The sequence below is a fragment of the Elephas maximus genome, chromosome 2, assembly GCF_024166365.1.
Source record: "Elephas maximus indicus isolate mEleMax1 chromosome 2, mEleMax1 primary haplotype, whole genome shotgun sequence".
Lineage (NCBI taxonomy): Eukaryota > Metazoa > Chordata > Mammalia > Proboscidea > Elephantidae > Elephas > Elephas maximus.
This window is the reverse complement of record NC_064820.1, coordinates 151805966-151824625: the sequence shown is the minus strand read 5'-3', so window position 1 is coordinate 151824625 and position 18660 is coordinate 151805966.

Below are 18660 nucleotides of genomic sequence, written 5' to 3'. Positions count from 1 at the left end.
CTAGATAAAACTCACATAAAAGCTCTTTAAGAGCTTCAAACCCTGAGGGACCAAATTACTGGGCTAAGGGCTATGAGGACCATGGTGTCAGGGAGCATCTAGCTCAACTGACATATGCAGTTTAGAAAGAACATGTTCTATATTCCACTTTGGTAAGTAACATCTGGGGTCTTAAAAGCTTCTTAGTGGCCATCTAAGATATTCCACTGGTCCTACCCCATCTGAGCAAGGGAAAATGAAGAAAACTAAAGACACAAGGGAAAGATTAATCCAAATGACTAATGGACCACAAGTACTACAGCCTCACCAGCCTGAGTCCAGCACAACTAAATGGTACCCAGCTACTACCATCGACTGCTCTGACAGGGATCACAACAGAGGGTCCCGGGCAGAGCTGGAGATAAATGTAAAACAAAATTCTGACTCACCAAAAAAAAAAAAAAAGACCACACTTACTGGTCTGACAGAGACTGGAGAAACCCTGAGAGTATGGCCCCCAGATACAATTTTAGGTCAGTGATGAAGTCACTCCTGAGGTTGACCCTTCAGCCAAAGATTAGACAAGGCCCAAAAAACAAAATGAGACTAAAGGGGTACACCAGCTCAGGGGCAAGGACAAGAAGGCAGGAGGGGACAGGAAAGCTGGTAATAGGGAACCCAAGGTTGAGAAGGGAGAGCGTTGATATGTCGTGGGGTTGGTAACCAATGTCACAAAACAGTATGTGTACTAAAATTGTTTAATGGGATGCTAGTTCTGTAAACCTTCATCTAAAGTATAATCATAATAAAAATTAATGAGCTAAGAGCCTCAAAAAAATTTAAGAATGTAAAGTGAGTCTTAAGATTTAAAAACTGCTGTTGAGTGTTTTTCTGTCTACCCTATACCTCTTGGTGATCTTACCCAGTCTTTTGACTTTAAATATGCTGACAACTCCAGGTTTCTATCTCTAACCTGAACCTTTCCCCTGAATTCCAGACTTGTGTATCCAGCTATTTGCTATCTTCATTTGGATATCCAGTAGGCATCTAGGCTTCTCAAACTTTGTGTCCAAAACTGATTTCCTGATACCCTCCTCCAAACCTGCTGATCTCACAGGTTTCTTCATTTCAGTAAACGCTAACTGCATCTTATGATTGTTTAGGCCATAAACCTTGGAGTCATCCTTGGCCAGTCTTTTTCTCCCACCCATTTTATATCTGATTCTTCAGCAAATCTTGTTTCTACCTTCAAAGTACATTCAGAATCTGCCAAGTTTTAACCATCTCCACTGTTACCATCATGAGTCAAGCCAACAGGCTTAGCCTGAAGAATGTCTTGGTAGCCTCCTAACTGGTCTCTCTACTTCTGCCCTTGCCTCCCTTAGTCTAGTCTCAATTCCTGTTAAAATGTGTCACTCCTGCTCTGCCCAAAACCCTCCAATGGCTGCCTTCTCACTCAGAATAAAAGGCAAGGTCCTTATAAGGGCCTCTAAAGCTCATTTGCCCCTCCTCCAGCCCCCTCACACTTTTCTGACACAGTGGCCTCTTTATTATTCCTGGAAAATCTCAGGAAGGCTCTCGCCTTAGGGCCTTTGCTTTCTGCCTGGGATTCTGTCTTCGAAATAACTGCCTGACTCACTCTCTCACCTCCTCCGTGTCTTTGTTCAGCTGTCACTTTCTCAGTGGAGGCTTTCTCTGTCTAAACTTTAACTCCTTTCACCAACATCCCATCCCCCGCATCTCTGCTTTATTTTTCTCCTTAGCATGTATCACCTTCTGACATAATATGTATTTTAATTTTCTTATTGTTTTTTCCTGTCTTCCTTCCACTAGAATATAAGCCCCATGAGGGCTAAGATTTTTGTCTTTTTTTTTTTTTTTTTTTTTACTGCTTTATCCCTAGTGCCTAGAATAGCACCTGGCACAAGAGCAGGTACCTCAATAAATACTAGTTAAGTGAATGAGATCTAGAGGAGTTAGCCAGGTAGATGGGAAAAAAGGAAAAAAGTTTGATTCTAGACCAAGGCAACAAGTTTGAAGGCTCTGGGGTGCATTCCAGGAAAAGAAGTCTTGTGTTTGGAAGCGGGTGAGGTCAGCAGAGAACAGACAGGAGAGAGCTTTGTAAGGCTTTAGATTTTACTGTGTGGGGAATAGAGATCCACAAAGAATTTTAAGCAAAGGAATAACATGATCAGATTTTGGTTCTTACACGTTCACTTTGGAAAGAAGCTCATTGTAAAGCAATGCATATGCTATCCCGTTTTTGTTTGAACAGTATGTACATATTCCTTTTTTTTTTTAATTGAGTTTTTGGTGAAAGATTACACAGCAAGTTAGGTTTCCATTTGACAATTTCTACATAAATTGTTCACTGACATTAGTTACATTTACCACAGTTTGTTATCATTCTCTTTGATTGTGTCTATACTCATCCATATATGCTAAAACACTCGTTTTTACTTTGGTTGTGCTGTGCTCACTACATCTACAATCAGTGCCACTTTTCCCATCACCAAAAGAAAGTCTCTATAGGCAAAAGAACAACCAAATCTGCCTTAGGAGAAATACAACCCAAATGCTCCTTAGAAGCAAGGATGGTGAGACTATGTCTTACATAGTTTGGTCATGTTATCAGGAGAGATCAGTCCCTGGAGAAGGACATCATATCTGGTAAAGTACAGGGTCAACGAAAAAGAGGAAGACCCTCAACAAGATGGATTGATACAGTGGCTGCAACAATGGGCTCAAGCATAACAAGATCGGGCATGGCGAAGGACGGGGCAGTGTTTCATTCTGTTGTACGTAAGGTCGCTATGAGTCAGAACCGACTCGACGGCATCTAACAACACAACAGTCTAAAATGTGCTTTCCCCTTCCCCCTCTCCCAGGTAACCATCAATGAACATTGGTCTCTATATTCATCTGCTCTTCTTATAGAAGAGGGATCATATTTGTCCTTGTTGTTGTTAGGTGCTGTTGAGTCGCTTCTGACTTACAGCGACCCTACGTACAACAGAATGAAACACTGCCAGGTCCTGCACCACCCTAACAATCGTTGTTATACTTGAGCCCACTGTTGCAACTACGGTGTCAATCCATCTCATTGAGGGTCTTCCTCTTTTTCCCTGATCCTCTACTTTACCAAACATGATGTCCTTTTCGAGGGACTGATCCCTCCAGATAATATGTTCAAACTATGTGAGACGTAGTTTTGCCATCCTTGCTTTTAAGGAACATTCTGGATGTACTTCTTCCAAGACAGATTTGTTCATTCTTTTGGCAGTCTATGGTATATTCAATATTCTTCAACAATACCACAATTCAAAGGCATCAGTTCTTTGATCTTGCTTATTCATTGTCCAGCTTTAGCATGCATGTGAGGTGACTGAAAACACCATGGCTTGGGTCAGGCACACCTGAATCTTCAAGGGGACATCTTTGTTTTTTAACCCTTTAAAAACGTCTTTCGCAACAGATTTGCCAAATGCAATGTGTCTTTTGATTTCTTGACTGCTGCTTCCATGGGTGTTGATTGTGGATCCAAGTAAAATGAAATCCTTGACAACGTCAATCTTTTCTCTATTTATCATGAAGTTACTTATTTGTCCGTATATACTTATTTCACTTAGCATTATGCCCTCCAGGTCCATTCATGTTATATGTTCCGTGGACTCATCATTGTTCTTTACGGTTGTATAGTATTCCATTTCATGTAGTACCACAATTGGATTATCCATTCATCCACTGAAGGGCACTTCAGTTGTTTTATTTGCTATTGTGAATAAAGCAGCAATGAACATAGGTGTGCATATACCTGTTCGTTCCTGTCATCATTTTTAGGTCTCTAGGGTGAGTGCAATTGCTGGATCCTAGGGTAATTCTATTTCTAATTTTTTAAGGACGTGTCATACCATTTTCCATAGAGGTTATACTATTTTATATTCCCACCAGCAATGGAGAAGGGTTCCAATCACCCCACATCCGAGCCAACATTTGTTGTTGTCTACTTTTTTTTTTTTAATCAGTACCATTTTAGCCAGGGTAAGATGGTTTCTCATTGTAGTTTTTATTTGTGTCTTTCTAATGGCTAACCCTGGTGGCATAGTGATTAAGAGCTATGCTGCTGACCAAAAGATCGGCAGGTTGAATCCACCAGGCACTTCTTGTAAACTCTATGGGGCAGTTCTCCTCTGTCCTATAGGGTCACTAAGAGTTGGAATTGACTCGATGGCAACGGGTTTTTTTTTTTTTAATGGCTAATGATTGTGAACATCTTTTCATATGTTTGTTGCCTGCTTGGATGTCCTCATTGGTGCAGGTGCTGTTCATGTTCCTTGCCCATTTTGTGATTGGGTTGTCTTTTTGTGCATATTCCTTTTAATGCTCTTTTCTCATAGGAGCTGATCCATTTAAAACATATCATTCCTCTGTTCAAAATCTGCCAGTGCTTCCCATATCTCTTGGAATAAAATCTACATGATCTTACCCAGTAACCTCTCACCCATCTTTGACTTTCCCTTTCCATCTCTTCATTCCAGACCACACTGGGGTCCGAGGTGTTCTTGTAACACATCAAGCACTGTCCTGCCTCAGGGCTTTTGCATTTCCAGTTCCACCAAGTAGTCCCTTAGCTCATTCCCTTACTTCATTCAATTCTCTGCTCAAATATCACCTTGTCTGAGAGGTTTTCCCTGACTACCCTTTGTAAAATGACACCAGCACCCACTTCCCTTCCTCTGTTCCCATTTTACTTCCCTATCCTACTGTAGCTCATAACACTTATCATTCCTAACATACTATATATTTTAGTTTACTTATTGTCTTCTCCCATTAGAATGTAAGCTTTATCAAAGCAGGCATTTTTTTATACACAGTTGTAATCCTAGCACCTAGAACAGTACCTGGCAGTTAGCAAGTCCTCAGCTGAATAAATGAATAGTAAAAGGTATGTGAGGATACACAGCAAAGTGTTATAGTGCTTATACCCAGGGAGGGGAGTAGGGAGGACTTTTATGGTTTACTCTGTATTCTTATATAATTATGTGTTGCTTGAATATTTTACAGTGAAGTGCTAAATTCATTGCCATGGAGTCAATTCTGACTCCTAGCAACCTTATAGGACAGAGTAGAACTACCCCATAGGGTTTCCAAGGCTGTAATCTTTATGGAAGCAGACTGCCACATCTTTCTCCTGTGGAACAGCTGGGGAGTTTGAACTGCCGACCTTTCAGTTAGCAACTGAGTATTTAACCACTGTACCACCAGGGCTCCTATTCATGCACTACTTGTGTGATAAAATGGTTAAATTAAAAGATCATTTTGACTGCAGTACAGGACATGGATTTGAGGAGTACAAAGTGGGTGCCAAGCCTAGGAGCAGAAAAGTGAAGAAGTCAGACAAGGTTTCTGTCCTTATGGATTGTGATGGTTAAGATTGTGTGTCAATTTGGCTAGGCCATGATTCTCAGTATTTGGCCGTTGTACAATGTTGTCATCACTTACCTGTTGAAATTTGATATGTGATGACCCCCACGATGGAATCTGCTGAGCGGTACTGCAGGGGTGGGACCTGTGGTGGCTCACTGCCCCCTAGGCCTTCATCTCTCCACCTTCCACCACATATTTCCTTCCTGCTCACTTTGCCAAGGTTTTTGGCTTCCTCTGGATCCAGCAGCTGCCTCTTGTCTGACCTCTGGTATTTGGGACTTGAGCTAGCAGCTTACCTGTCCATCTTCGAACTCATCGATTTTCACAGACTGTGAGCAAGGGTCCTGCTCCCCGACCTGCCGATCTTGAGTTCACCATCTCCTGCAGCTACATGAATCAGGAGAGACCTTGCAGTCTGGCCTGCCAACATTGGGATTCCTCGACCTTCACGGCCTGTGAGCGGAAGCCCTGTTCTCCAACCTGACAATCTTGGGTTCACCAGCTTCTGTGGCTCCATGAATTGGGAAAGGCCTCTATCCTGATCACAGACTTGGGACATTCCAGCCTCTACAATTGTGTAAGCTGTTTCCTTGATACAAATCTCTCTACGTATATATTTATACACTTTACTGGTTTTGCTTCTCTAGAGAATCCAGTCTAAGACATTTGGTACCAGGAGTTGGGTGTTGCTCTAACAGAGAGCTAAAATGTGGAAGCGGTTTTGAAACTGTGAAACTGTGAATGGATAGAAGACTCAGAATAAAGTGAGGAGAACTGTTAACACTGGAGAAGGCACAGATGGTAAGAAACCAGAAGACCAGCACCAGACACCACTGGAGCCAACCCACGGAGCAAGAGAGCTGAGTGCCTATGCACAAGAGGCTTCCTGGCAGAGTGGGGTACCTCCAGACACTTATTGGTGGAGCTACAGAGCTTTGGAACACTTGCCCCAGCAGGACAGATGTGGGCATGAGGCTCGAGGAGTTGAGAGGCCAAGAAACCAGGAAGCAGAAGCTGAAGAGACAAGGAACACTGGAAGCCAAGCTGCCTCAGTCTCAAAAGGTATGGCCATGACCTCTGGGGTTTCAAAGGGTGGAGCCATGGCCTCTGGGGTTTCTAAGGGTGGAGTCATCACTCAGATGGGCTAGGAGAATGGTGCATCTAAAGTCGAGGGAGCAGAGTTGCTGTTCCAGTGGACCTGGAAGGTGGAACTGATGACCAGGGCCAAGGAGTCTCCACTCAGAATTCAGATAGTGTGGCCAGTACCTAGAGTCTGGAGGGCAGGGCCACTGTGTAAATTGTCTCAGAAGAGAGGATTATTTTCAAAGCCTTGAGGGCTAATGTATTCTGCTGACTTGCTTGGTGCCCATTACGCCTTCCTTCCCTCCAGTTCCTCCCATTTGTAATGGAACTGTCTAGCTGTGCCTCTTCTACCATCGTACTTTTGGTAATTCCAGGAAGGTACCTTCATCCAGAAGATCCTTTGGTTCTCTGTGTTGAGAGTTTGTTGAAGTGATCACGGTCTGTTTCTTTATGTGGTTTGATATTGCCTGTTATCTCCAAGCCATCTATAAGTTATTTTATGTTTGCTTACTGTATCCTAGTTTCTTGCTTTCTTTTGTTTTGATTTGCCCAAATGGGTTGCTTGAGTGAGCTAGCTTGATTATTTTCACCTTTGGAGCTCTGATGTCCTGTCACCAGATGGCTAGAGCCGTTATCAGGTATATAAGCTTACGAGTTCATTCACTTTTATTGTGTGGATTCAGCTTAGGTGTCCAGGTAGCTGATCATCAAGTATGTGATACAGTCTCTGTCATACAGTCTTAGAGGGGCAGGGGTGTTTGGTGTAGGTGCCGGTATCTGATTGCAGCAGGGAGTCATACTCTGAACAAGGCAGGGGGCTGACAACCGTCCCTCGAGTGTCTCTGAGAAAAGCACGTCCCTCTTCTCTAGAGTGTACAGGTGGGTGGGTTCTGCATACAGACCATGGGCACCCAATGCTTTTGGTTGTATGGGCTGGGAGATACCAGTTATCCTTGCACCCCATCACAGGTGGCTGGGTGACCTGAATGGAGCCACCAGTCCTTAGGCTACTAATGAGGGTAGGTGAGGATCCTGTTTAATAGGCAAAGCGGTCTCAAATAGCAAACACCCACCTCTCCACCACACAGCTAAAACAGTTGTTGTCTGCCAACAAGGGCCTATTCTCCTGAAATAGGCCCATACAGGTCCATGCAGAGGGGAAAGGTATTCAAAGTCCACGGACAGGAGACGCTTCTGTCCTGAGCTCCCCCGGGTAGTGGAGCTGGCAAATTATCTTTTCCCCCTGATGTGAATGTATTACTTCTCCAAGGCCAGGAAGATGGCTCCGGGCACTCAGCAGGGCCTATCTCAGGCCCAGGGAAATCAACAGCTGCTGAAGCTGGCTTGAGGGCAGGGGCACAGTAAAATATACGCAATTTGCCGAGAGCACGGTTCTTCTCTGGTTCTGGAAGTGTCAGTAGGCTGTGCAACTGGCTGCTTCTCCCTGAGGAAACTGTGGCAGAAGGCTACCACAGGCCCGCCGAAGCCACTCCCAGGAATGGTGCCTGAGGGATCCCAGCAATTCAGGTCCGGCAACTCCTCTCTGCTTCTGAACTGCCTCTCACTCCCCTTGCTGCCCAGTCCATTTTCTAACTTTGCCTTCGATGTTCAGGGCTCCTAGCTTGTGATAAATATAATCATTTCACTTGATTTCTCCGATCTTTATTGTAAAAGGGATCACCAGAAGCATCTGGCTATTCCTCCATCTTGGCCCTGCCTCCCTACCATTGTACTTCTGGAAGCAGATAACTTGTATTCTAGATTTCTCAGTGAGGAAGAATTTTTGGATTTGGGACTTGGAGTTAATTTAAGACTTTTGATATAATATGATGTGGTGAATATGTTTTACATGTGGCAAGGACATGAATTTTGGGGGACTAAAGGGTGGAATGTCATGGATTGAACTTTGTCCCCCCAAAATATCTGTCAACTTGGCTAGGTCATGATTCCCTTGTGTAACTGCCCACCATTTTATCTTCTGATGTGATTTCCCTATACGTTGTAAATCCTATCACTATGGTGTAATAGGATGGATTAGCAGCAATTATACTGATGAGGTCTACAAGATTAGGTAGTGTTTTAAGCCAGTCTCTTTTGAGATATAAAAGAGGAGTGAGCAGAAAGACATGGGAACCTCATACCACCAAGAAAGCAGAGCAGGAGTAGAGTACATCCTCTGGACCTGAGGTTCCTGTGCTGAGATGCTCCCAGACCAAGGAAGACTGATGACAAGGACCTTCCTCCAGAGCCAAAAGAAAGAGACAGTCTTGCCTTGGAGCTGGCACCCTGAATTCAGACTTCTGGGCTACTGGACTGTGAGAGAATAAACTTCTCTTTATTAAAGCCATCCACTATTTCTGTTACAGCAGCACGAGATGACTAAGACAGTCACTGATGCCAGTTGGTGGCATTTGGATTGAAACTTTCTTACTTAAAGTTGCTGAACATAGTGCACGTACCCATGACCCAGGAGGATTAAGGCTGTATCAGGAATATTACGTGGGAAAAGGAAAATCAATTTTTAGGAAGTATTCTAAAAAATAATGCAAAATAATAATGTCAAAGTGTCCATAAAGATGAACTATCAGAGATCAGTTTAGAGATTCTCTACATGATGAGGACTTCATTATTATAGTAAAATTTGTGTAAGGTGGCAACTTGTCAGAGAAGAACAACTCAAATATTTTACACTAAAATAAGCAGAAGAAAAGTGGTAAGACTGCACCCTGTCAAAGGTGGAGAACTTGCGAGACCTGGAAGAACAAGGCAGTCCCGTTGCGTTCTGGGTCTCACAGGTTTCTCTGTATTTATCTACCTCATGCTGGTAAAAACTTTACAGTTTGCAAAGCATTTTCCTATGTGTTATCTCCTGTAAGGAAAGTAGAACCAAAATGAGTGATGATGACAAGACTGGATTTGGCAGCTTTGGAGTGAAAAGTTGGAAAATCTTTACCTCTTGGTGTGGCCATGAAAAGATAAGCACTCCCTCCCATCAGTCCCACAGAAGAGAATATCAAAGGGACTCTTGCCTTAGCCTGGGGAAGGCCAGCAAGGGGGGTTGGTTGTATGTGGATTTGGACAAAAGGCAGTAAAAACACAGGTAACCAAAGTGTGAGACCACATCAGGGTTTAAGACAATTAGATGCCTAGTGACTCTGGTGGCCTGGCACTTTCAGTCCTTTTCAGATGGGTGGGGGAAAAGCACTGAAGGCCCACCCACCCTGGGAGTTTTGCCCATTAGCTTAGTGAAAATCGGAGTATTTTCCTTATTTCTGTGTAGCTCAATAATTCTCAACTCTGGCTGCATATTAGAATCATCTGGAGAGCTTTAAAAAAATAAAATACCTGGGCACCACCCCCAGAGGTTCAATTCAGTTGTTCTTGGAAAGGGACTAAACGTTTTTTAAATTTCCCTAGGTGATGCTAATGTGCACCCAGAGTCAAGAACCACTCTGACACAGTCTAAGCCTGAGGAAAAAATGAAGTTAAGTCATGTATTCTTAAAGCTCATTCATTAATTCATTTGTTCATATAGTAATAATTATTTTAACACTCTCAATGACTCAAAATAATAATAGCTCCTATTTACTAAGTCTTTGTTATGTGCCAGGAGAGCTTCATATTTCATCCAAGTCTCAACATTCTTAAGGTGGTGGTATTAGTTGCCGTCAAGTTGGCTCCAACTCATGGCAACTCCATGTACAACAGAATAAAGCACTGCCTGGCCCTGTGCCACTTTCCATCACTACTCAGACAATATTCTGTTGGGCTACATAGGTTTTCACTGGCTAATTCTTGGAAGTAGATCACCAGGCCTTTCTTCCTAGTCTGTATTAGTCTGGAAGCTCCACTGAAACCTGTCCACCATGGGTGACCCTGCTAGTAGTACCTGAAATACCAGTGGCATGGCTTCAAGCATCATAGTCAACACGGAAGCCTCCACAGTATAACAAACTGACAGATCGTGGTGGAATCCTAAGGTAACCAGAAACCAAACCAAACCCGTTGCTGTCGAGTTGATTCTGATTCATAGTGACCCTATAGAACAGGGTAGAACTACCCCCATAGGGTTTCCAAGGCTGTAAATCTTTATGGAAGCAGACTGCCACATCTTTCTCCCATGGAGCAGCTGGTGGGTTCAATCTGCTGATCTTTCAGTTAGCAGCTGAGTGCTTTAAACACTGTACCACCAGGGCTCCTTAATCCTAAAGTAGTTACTAATATATTCCTCATTCGATAAATGAGAAAACAGAGGATTAGATCTCACTGGGAATACGTGACAGCTCTGGGACCCAGGTCTGACAAAATCCAGAGCCAGGCTCTTAACCACTGCCACTTAGCATCTAAAATGGCAATAGCTTAAAAAAAAAATCTTTGTTGAAAAGCCACCATTTATATTCAAAACGGCTGTCATGTCAGGACCATACCATGATGGAGGTAATTTAAATACCGGGTTGTAATGCTGCATACGTTTTGCCTTTTTACACAGCTTCAAAGGGTCTGACAGGTGAGGCTGGTTGGGAGGCTGGGAGGGGGGCAAGGGCTCACTTACATCCCTTCCAGGCCTCTTCTAACAGAGGATGGCATTGGCTTTAACCAGTGAGTTAAGTTTTAAAGAAAAAGAGCCAAACTTAGCCCCCTTGACACTTATGAAAGATGTGTGAGGCTCTCTTTATTCATGTTATTCATCTTTCCTGAAGAAACTGAAATCAAGATTTAGTTCTTAAAATCAGTTGGCAGTAGGTGTTCAGGATTCTTTCCTCTCTGATATGATCAAAGATGTATACACAAAAACAAACACTTCCCGCCCCTTTCATTCTCATATTTTTGTTGATAACAATGGAGAAAGAGAACCTGGGGGGAAAGAAGTTAAAGACTGTGACAGCGAAGCAAAATTGTATCTAAAAAAAAGTCATTCAAAAAGAGAAGGGGAGTGGAAGAGGGGGGTTGTGCTTTTTTCTTCTCTTAAAGCATCAGTAGGCTTTATTATGGAAACCTGGCTTTTTGTATTCACAATTTTTAAAATTCTTTTTTTTGTCTGGCATTTTCAGATTTTTATAGGGGTATGAAAAGTGCTACCAAAATAGAAGTGTTACACTGTAACATACACTGAATTAAATTAATACATTTTCAATTTCAGATGTATCAATGAATAAGTCATCGGTCTCCATTCATTGTTTCTGTTGTGTAACAATTAAAAAAAAAAATTCCAAGAAACTTGGAGAAAAAGAAAACCTGTTAGAACAGAGGAGAGAGATACACCTGCCAGGAATCTTTATGTCCCACACACATCCCCATATGGGCACTCTGAATACAGGAGGACTAAAACAGGAAGCCGGGGCAGCCTTTGTTTTTGGTTCACCCATATTGGATTTGATTCTAGGTTGACTGGAGTCAGGCAGGCTGAGGAGGCTCTGGATTCTTGGATTCCATGAGCTCACAGTGGAGCCAGGCAAACCCACATTCCATCCTGGCTCCCTCCATCAGTTCTTACCAGCCCAGCTTCTTTATTTCTTTAAGCACAATAAATCATTATGTGTCTGCCTGTGAGTCATTTACCCATTCATTTGCTCAATCAACAGATATTTTGGGGCATTTACTATGTGCAACTATATGTAACGGGCCAGCAAGGGCAAGGGAGACCCTCGGCGAGATGGACTGGCACAACAGCCACAATGATGAACGTGCCAGCGACCATGAGGATGACACAGAACCAGGCAATGTTTTGTTCTGTTGTACATAAGGTCACCATGAGTCAAAGTCAACTTGACAGCAGCTATCTATCTACTATGTGTAACACATTGTACTAGACCCTGGAGATACGGGTGGGCAAGACAGACATGATGTCTGACCTCATGAAATTTATATTCTAGAGACAAGGGAGAAAGATAATACACAGGTAACAATTAAATGAACAATATGATTTCAGATAGGAGTAAGGATTAAGAGTGATAGGAAAAAGGAGTGCTCATTTAGACAGAGTTGAGACATGAAAGACCAGAATGAGCCCTATGATGGGGCAGAACATCCCAGAGGAGGAAATAGGAAGGGTAAAAGGCCCTAAGGTGGGAATAAGCCTGGCATATTCAAGGAACAGGAAGAAGGCCAGTGTGCTGAGGGGTAGTAAATGAGGAAAAGAGTAGTACTGGATGAGGTCAGAGTTGTAGGCAGGAGCCAAACCACGTAAAATCTCGTAGGTGATGGTAAGGAGTTTGGATTTTACTTTAAGAGCATTGGGAAACCCCTAGGGGGTTAAGCAGTGGAGTGAACATGAACTGATCTGCATTTTAAAAAGGTCACTTTGGCTGCTATGTGAAGAATGAAGTGTAAGGGAAAGTGAATGAGTGCCTGTCATCATTCATTCATTTATTCATTTATTCAAAAATATTTTTTGAGTGCCTAATTGCCAGGCACTGTGCCAACAACTGGGAAATCATGGTGAGCAAAACATCATTCCTTCCCTCAAGGAGCTTACAGGACAGCTGGGGAGACAGAGAAGTACATATGCCTCTATAACAGAATGATCTAAGTGCCATGCTGGGGTAATCTCCATGTGTTTTGGGAGCCCAGAGGAATTCATTCATTCATTCAATAAATATTTATGTGCTCTTGAGATACAATAGGGAACAAAACAGGCAAGGCACATAACCTCACAGTGTTTACAGATTAGTGGGGGAGACAGACATTAATAAAACACTCTCACAGGCATGTCATTACCCATTGTGATATGAGCTGTGAAAGAAAAATAAAATGAGAGTATTTAAGAAGGGTGAAATGCAGGTAAGTAGTTACATAGGTAAAAAGGGAGGGAAGAGTGCTGTGGACCCACTGAGCTCCAGCCTCAGCTCTGTGGGCCCAGAAAGGCTTTCTGATATCTAAACTGAGCCCTGAAGGATGAGTAGGAGTTAGCCAGGTGAAGGAGACTTGGAGGGGAAAGGAATGCATCCCAGGCTAAGGTAACAGCTGTACAAAGGCATGGAGGCAAGAGTACATAGTGAATTCAGGGGAAAATAAGTGGTTCAGTATGGCTGAGCTGTAGAGTGGGAAGACAGCAGCATGGTAAAAAGGATGGATAAGAAAGCAGGATCATAATTGTGCCATGCTAAGAAATTCTTTTGAACTTCATCCTGAGGGCAACAGAAAACTGCTAAAGGATTTTAAGCACGAGAGTGACAGAGCGTTAGAAACTGCTCTGGCCACAGAGAGGCGGCTAGGCTGAGCCCCCACAATGTGCCACACTTTATCTAGCACAGTAAATCCTACTGAAATGGGCATTACGCCCTCAGTGAAATCCCTGTTGGTAAATTTCTCTAGGCTGAGCGAAGATCAGGTTATCAAATGACATTGGCCATCTCTTTACTGCTCTCTCCCCATTGTCTGCATCCCAGACCAGGCCCAGCAGGAGTCATGAATTTTTAAGGCAGTTATGCAGTGCACTGAGCACCAACCCATCAATACCTCTAGGCCTGGGCCCACCAGGGACCCCAGTTTCCTCTTCTAATGGACTGGGATGCGGTGTACAGTACAAGGCCCCCTTAGTTCTCAATGGTTTATTCTTCCTCATGAATTTGCTTAAGATGAGGCTGTGACCCCTGCCTACTATCATTTGCCATCAGCAGTTTTGCTCTTGTTTTGAACTACTTTCAGCCAAATGGCTGGTTCTATGAACCAAAGCTCTTTTTTCCTGGTGGTTGGCAGTGTCTTCTGACAGGCATACTGTGTCTCCGCTGAGGCTGAGGCCCAGGAGATCGGAGTGAGGTTTCTCAAATGTGGTCTAGGCAGGTCTTCCCTGCCTCAAATGGCTTCTCATTTTTAGAGGATAAAATCTAAACAGTTTAGCCTGGCCTACAAGGCCCTTGGAAACCCTGGGTGGTGCGAACGGTTAACAAGCTCAGCTGCTCACCAAAATGTTGGAGGCTGGGGGCTTGAATCCACCCAGAGGTACCTCAGAAGAAAGGCCTGGTGATACACTTCCAAAAAATCAGCCACCGCAGTCCCTCTGGAGTGCAGTTCTGCTTTGATACACATGGGATCGCCATGAATCGTAGTTGACTCAACAGCCACTGGTTTTTTTTACAGGGTCCTTTGGAATCTGCTCCTTTCCACCAGCTTTTTCCTGACTGGAAGTCTTTTCCTCAGATCTTTCCATAGTGGCTCCTTCTCATCATTCAGGTCTCAATTCAAATGTCTCCTCCTCAAAATTGTCTCCCTGATGACCTAATCTAAGGTAGCTGGCTAGTCATTCTCTACCCTATTACTCTATTTTATTTTCTTCATAGTACATGTCACCATCCAAAATTATTTATCTACTTGCTTGTCTGTCTTCTCCCTCTAGAATGTAGCCTACTAGCAGGGACTTTGTCTGTCTTGCTCACTGTGTCATTCCCAATACCTAGAACAATGGCTGGCACAGAGTAGGTGCCAAATGAATGAATGGTCTTAACCTATCTTTCTAACCTCATTCCACTCCATTTCTGTACTTAATCCCTAAGCTTTGGACAAAAGGAGGTCTATGGGGGCCTTCAGGCCTGCCTTGCTAATTGAGGCTGCTAATTCCTTTGGCCTGGAATGTCTTTCCTCCTCTCCTAGCCACCCGCCTCCCCAACACATTGATACTCTCTTTTCTTTCAGATTTTGAAATCCTCCCAGGTACTCAAGCCTGGCACACATCTCTGTCAAGGTGCATCTCACTGCAGTGGTGCATGCACCTGACACCTATCCCACCTGTCTGTGAGCTCCTGAAGGAAGGCATCTGTTCACCTAGGACCCAGTATAGTAATCAGCACACAGTAGGTACTTCACTAATGTTTGACTAGGCACTAAGATGTAGTTCAGAGAAACATGGATTAGGAAACTGGTCATTTTTATGGCAATCATAGGAAGAGTTCTCATAAACTTGAACCTAAGCAGAGTGGCAGCCACTTCTTATGGGCCAAACCAGGAAAATAGCACCATATTAACTAGTAACTACGAGAAGAAAGGGGTGGATGTAGTCAAAAAGATGCTGCTTCTCACATCCAGGTATTCCCAAGTGGGCAAAAGTAGTTAAGTCATGGTGAGAGGTATAAGACATTTGCACTATCCACACAGACAGGTTCAATCAAAAAGGCCCAAGAGAAGTGCCAACTAAAGTTTGCACAGTGCTTTCCACTCCACCAAGCACTTCTTCAAGCCTTATCTCACTGGGGTCGATTGTGGGGGTGGGAAGGAAAGTAGGTTTCAGCCTATCAGTGAAGCTCAGAGAGGCACAGCAGCCTGTCCAAGAAGACACCACTAGGGCAAGTTGCTGTATAGGTGTCCTTTTATGCTGCCATTTGGGAGCCCTTAACATGCTCACCCAAGCTTTAGTTGCTAAGCTCTTAGAAGTCTGTGTAATTATTATTGTCTAAAATATAGAATAGCAAAATGTGCAGTTAGTTGCTTTTAATAAAGGGCTTTTGGATAATGCTGATAATGCCGAAGATGACAGCAATTTTGATAATGATGATAATGAAGATGCTAGCCTTAAAGACAAGGACCAGAAGGGAACTGTTCTTAGGAATGCAGTTGGTTCTACAAGGACTATGGAGTCTGGGGTCTTGGAAGTGATGCAGAAAAAGTATGGAAGCCCAACCTTTCCTCGAGTAGATCTGAATTATTTACCAACAGCAGCAGCGGCATTGTCTGGTCACAGAATTTCCAAGAGAATGTTGTAAGTCAGCAGAAAATAAGTATTGTTTCAAATATCGTATTGATACTAACTTTCTTGATTGGCAGCAGTTGACATCTTACTTTCTTGCATCCTAAAATTCTTGTTGCCTAAGTTTTATTTTAGTATATGGGTATAAATAAAATTATTCAATGAAATAATATTAAAAAGTCTCTAAGTGTGCTGACAGGCACCTCCATCTCATTAAATGTGAATCTCTTTACAATGTAACTTGGTTTTTTTGGGGGGGGGGGGAAGAAAACAAAAAAAGGAGTAGACAACCATGGTGTGGTATTTTTAGGTACGTAGGTGAGGCAGGCGCCCACACATCCCTCTGAAAAATAAAGACAGTGCCTCACTTCTCCCAGCTTGGAGGGGGTGGGGCTGAGATGGCCTGGCAGTGCTTCATCAGTGTCACCTTCCTTGAGAGTCAGCAAGCCCTTCACTCCCACCTCTTAACTTCAATGCTCTGCAAAGCAGCTGCCAATAAGAGGCATAGGGAGTCAAGTCCCATCTCTGTGGGCGGTGATGCCTCAGCACTGAGATGGACAGGAGCGTGCCCAGTCTTGGCAGCTGGACCCCCTGAGACAGGCATTCACAAAGACCACTACTGCCCAGGGGTCTGCATGTCCTGTCCAGGGAAAAAACATCACTATGTCCCTCAGGGACAGGTCTGGGTGGGGGTCATCATTAGATCACCCACTGGTCTTCTCAGCCAATTTGGCAGCCAGGGTAAAAATAGCACCAGCCACATCGTTTTCCAAAATTAAGGGCCATGCTATAGCAAATGTATGCAGATGTATACAGACACAGATGGGAACAAGTGTATTTAATTGTAAATGAGTCAGAACAGAGCAAATGAGATTTCCCTTATATTTGGGTTCCAAAAATTACAGAGCAAATGTGCCTGAGGCAAAAACAAACCAAAAAAAAATATATAGATGGAGGTAGGTTGTTGACTCAGGAGCCCGTGGGATGGAACCTTTGGCATCCATAGGCTGTAGTGGCTTCGCTCTCCTCTGGGGGTTATGAAAGAGTCCTGGCTCCACAGAGGCCCTGAAGTGGCCAACGTGCTAATGGAAATGGACACAAGCATAGATGAGCAGGAACCATATGCCCATCAGTTCCAGAGAAAGTGGGGAAAGCAACCGAGGCCTGTGATGTCACTGTCCCCAAGGAGGGATTCAAAAGGCAGCTCTTGTGTCCTCAGAGAAACAAACTGAGGCAGGGAAGAAGAGACAGAGAAAAAAACATCTCTGTCCAGCTCCATGTGGCCAGAGAGGAAGACAAAGTGGAAGATGAATGAGGACAGAATGCTTTGTGTTTGGAAAGCACCATTTCTCCGTAAACCCAGTGCCCTCGAGTCGTTTCCGACTCAAGGAAGACACCTATTAGAGTTCCAGGCTCCTGGAAGACAATCAGTAAATACTAGAAAGAAAAACAATGGAAGAAAGGAAGGAAGAATATGTCATCCCGCAAGTCTCTTCCATACTGGTAAGTGCATCTGGTGCTGGCGTAAAGAACTGTGAAAGCAAAAAGGCAAATTGGTCCAAGTAAAAGGAACATGCTTCAAAAGACCTCAGTGCCCTCCTCCTGGACTCAGGGGAATGTAGAGGATGGCATGAAAGCAAGACACACCGGATCCTGCCAGGCTCTCTGTGAGCTCATCCCCTCGGCAGACAGCAGTCTGGGAAGACATGCCTACCTCCTTGCATCTGAGCAATTGTATTTTGCGCCTTAGGGAACAAAAACATTGGTTCCACCACAGTGGGTGAACTATCCCTAGAGGCAGGAGCCTGACATGCAAGTCAGGAAGCTTCCTGCATCTGGGCATCCTCAGAACTCAGCACAGGTCTGGTACAGGGTAGGCATTTAATAAAAGCCTATGAGGAGATGAATGTATGAATAACCACAACAAAGACTCTGTTGGTCCCCACCCTAAAATGGTCTAACACTGTGGTTTGGACCTTTACTTCTCCCTCCTCAGGCTTGTTTCTTCTGTGTACTGATGATTTTCTCACTTTCTACCTGGAGGGGCAGCAAACTGAGCTTGCCATGGGTCCCACTCCCCAGGATGGAGGATTCCAGGAGGGCACAAAGCATTTAAAGCCTTTTCTTTGGGATGGAGTGAGAGGAGCTTTAGTCCCAGCCAACCCTGTGTTCTTTGGCCAATTACCTTCGCAGTCCTGGCCTCATCTCTCCAGAAAGCCAGCAGGGCTGGATTGGCCACCCAGACACTTGAGCCCAAACCCACACCCCCACCTCTCTAATCCACCCCCACCCCCACACTCCACTGCAGGTATTTCAGCCCCAAAGAAAGCTGATATTGTGTGCCTGATGTTCTGCAGGGCAGCTCTAGGGAGGAGGGGTCCTAGGAAAACACACACCCAGCTTGAGTGCCACACACCCAAGAGAACCATGTGCCTTAGCTCCACAGATCCTCAGAGCCACCCTCTCGGTACCCACCCTGCCAGTTGCCGGTG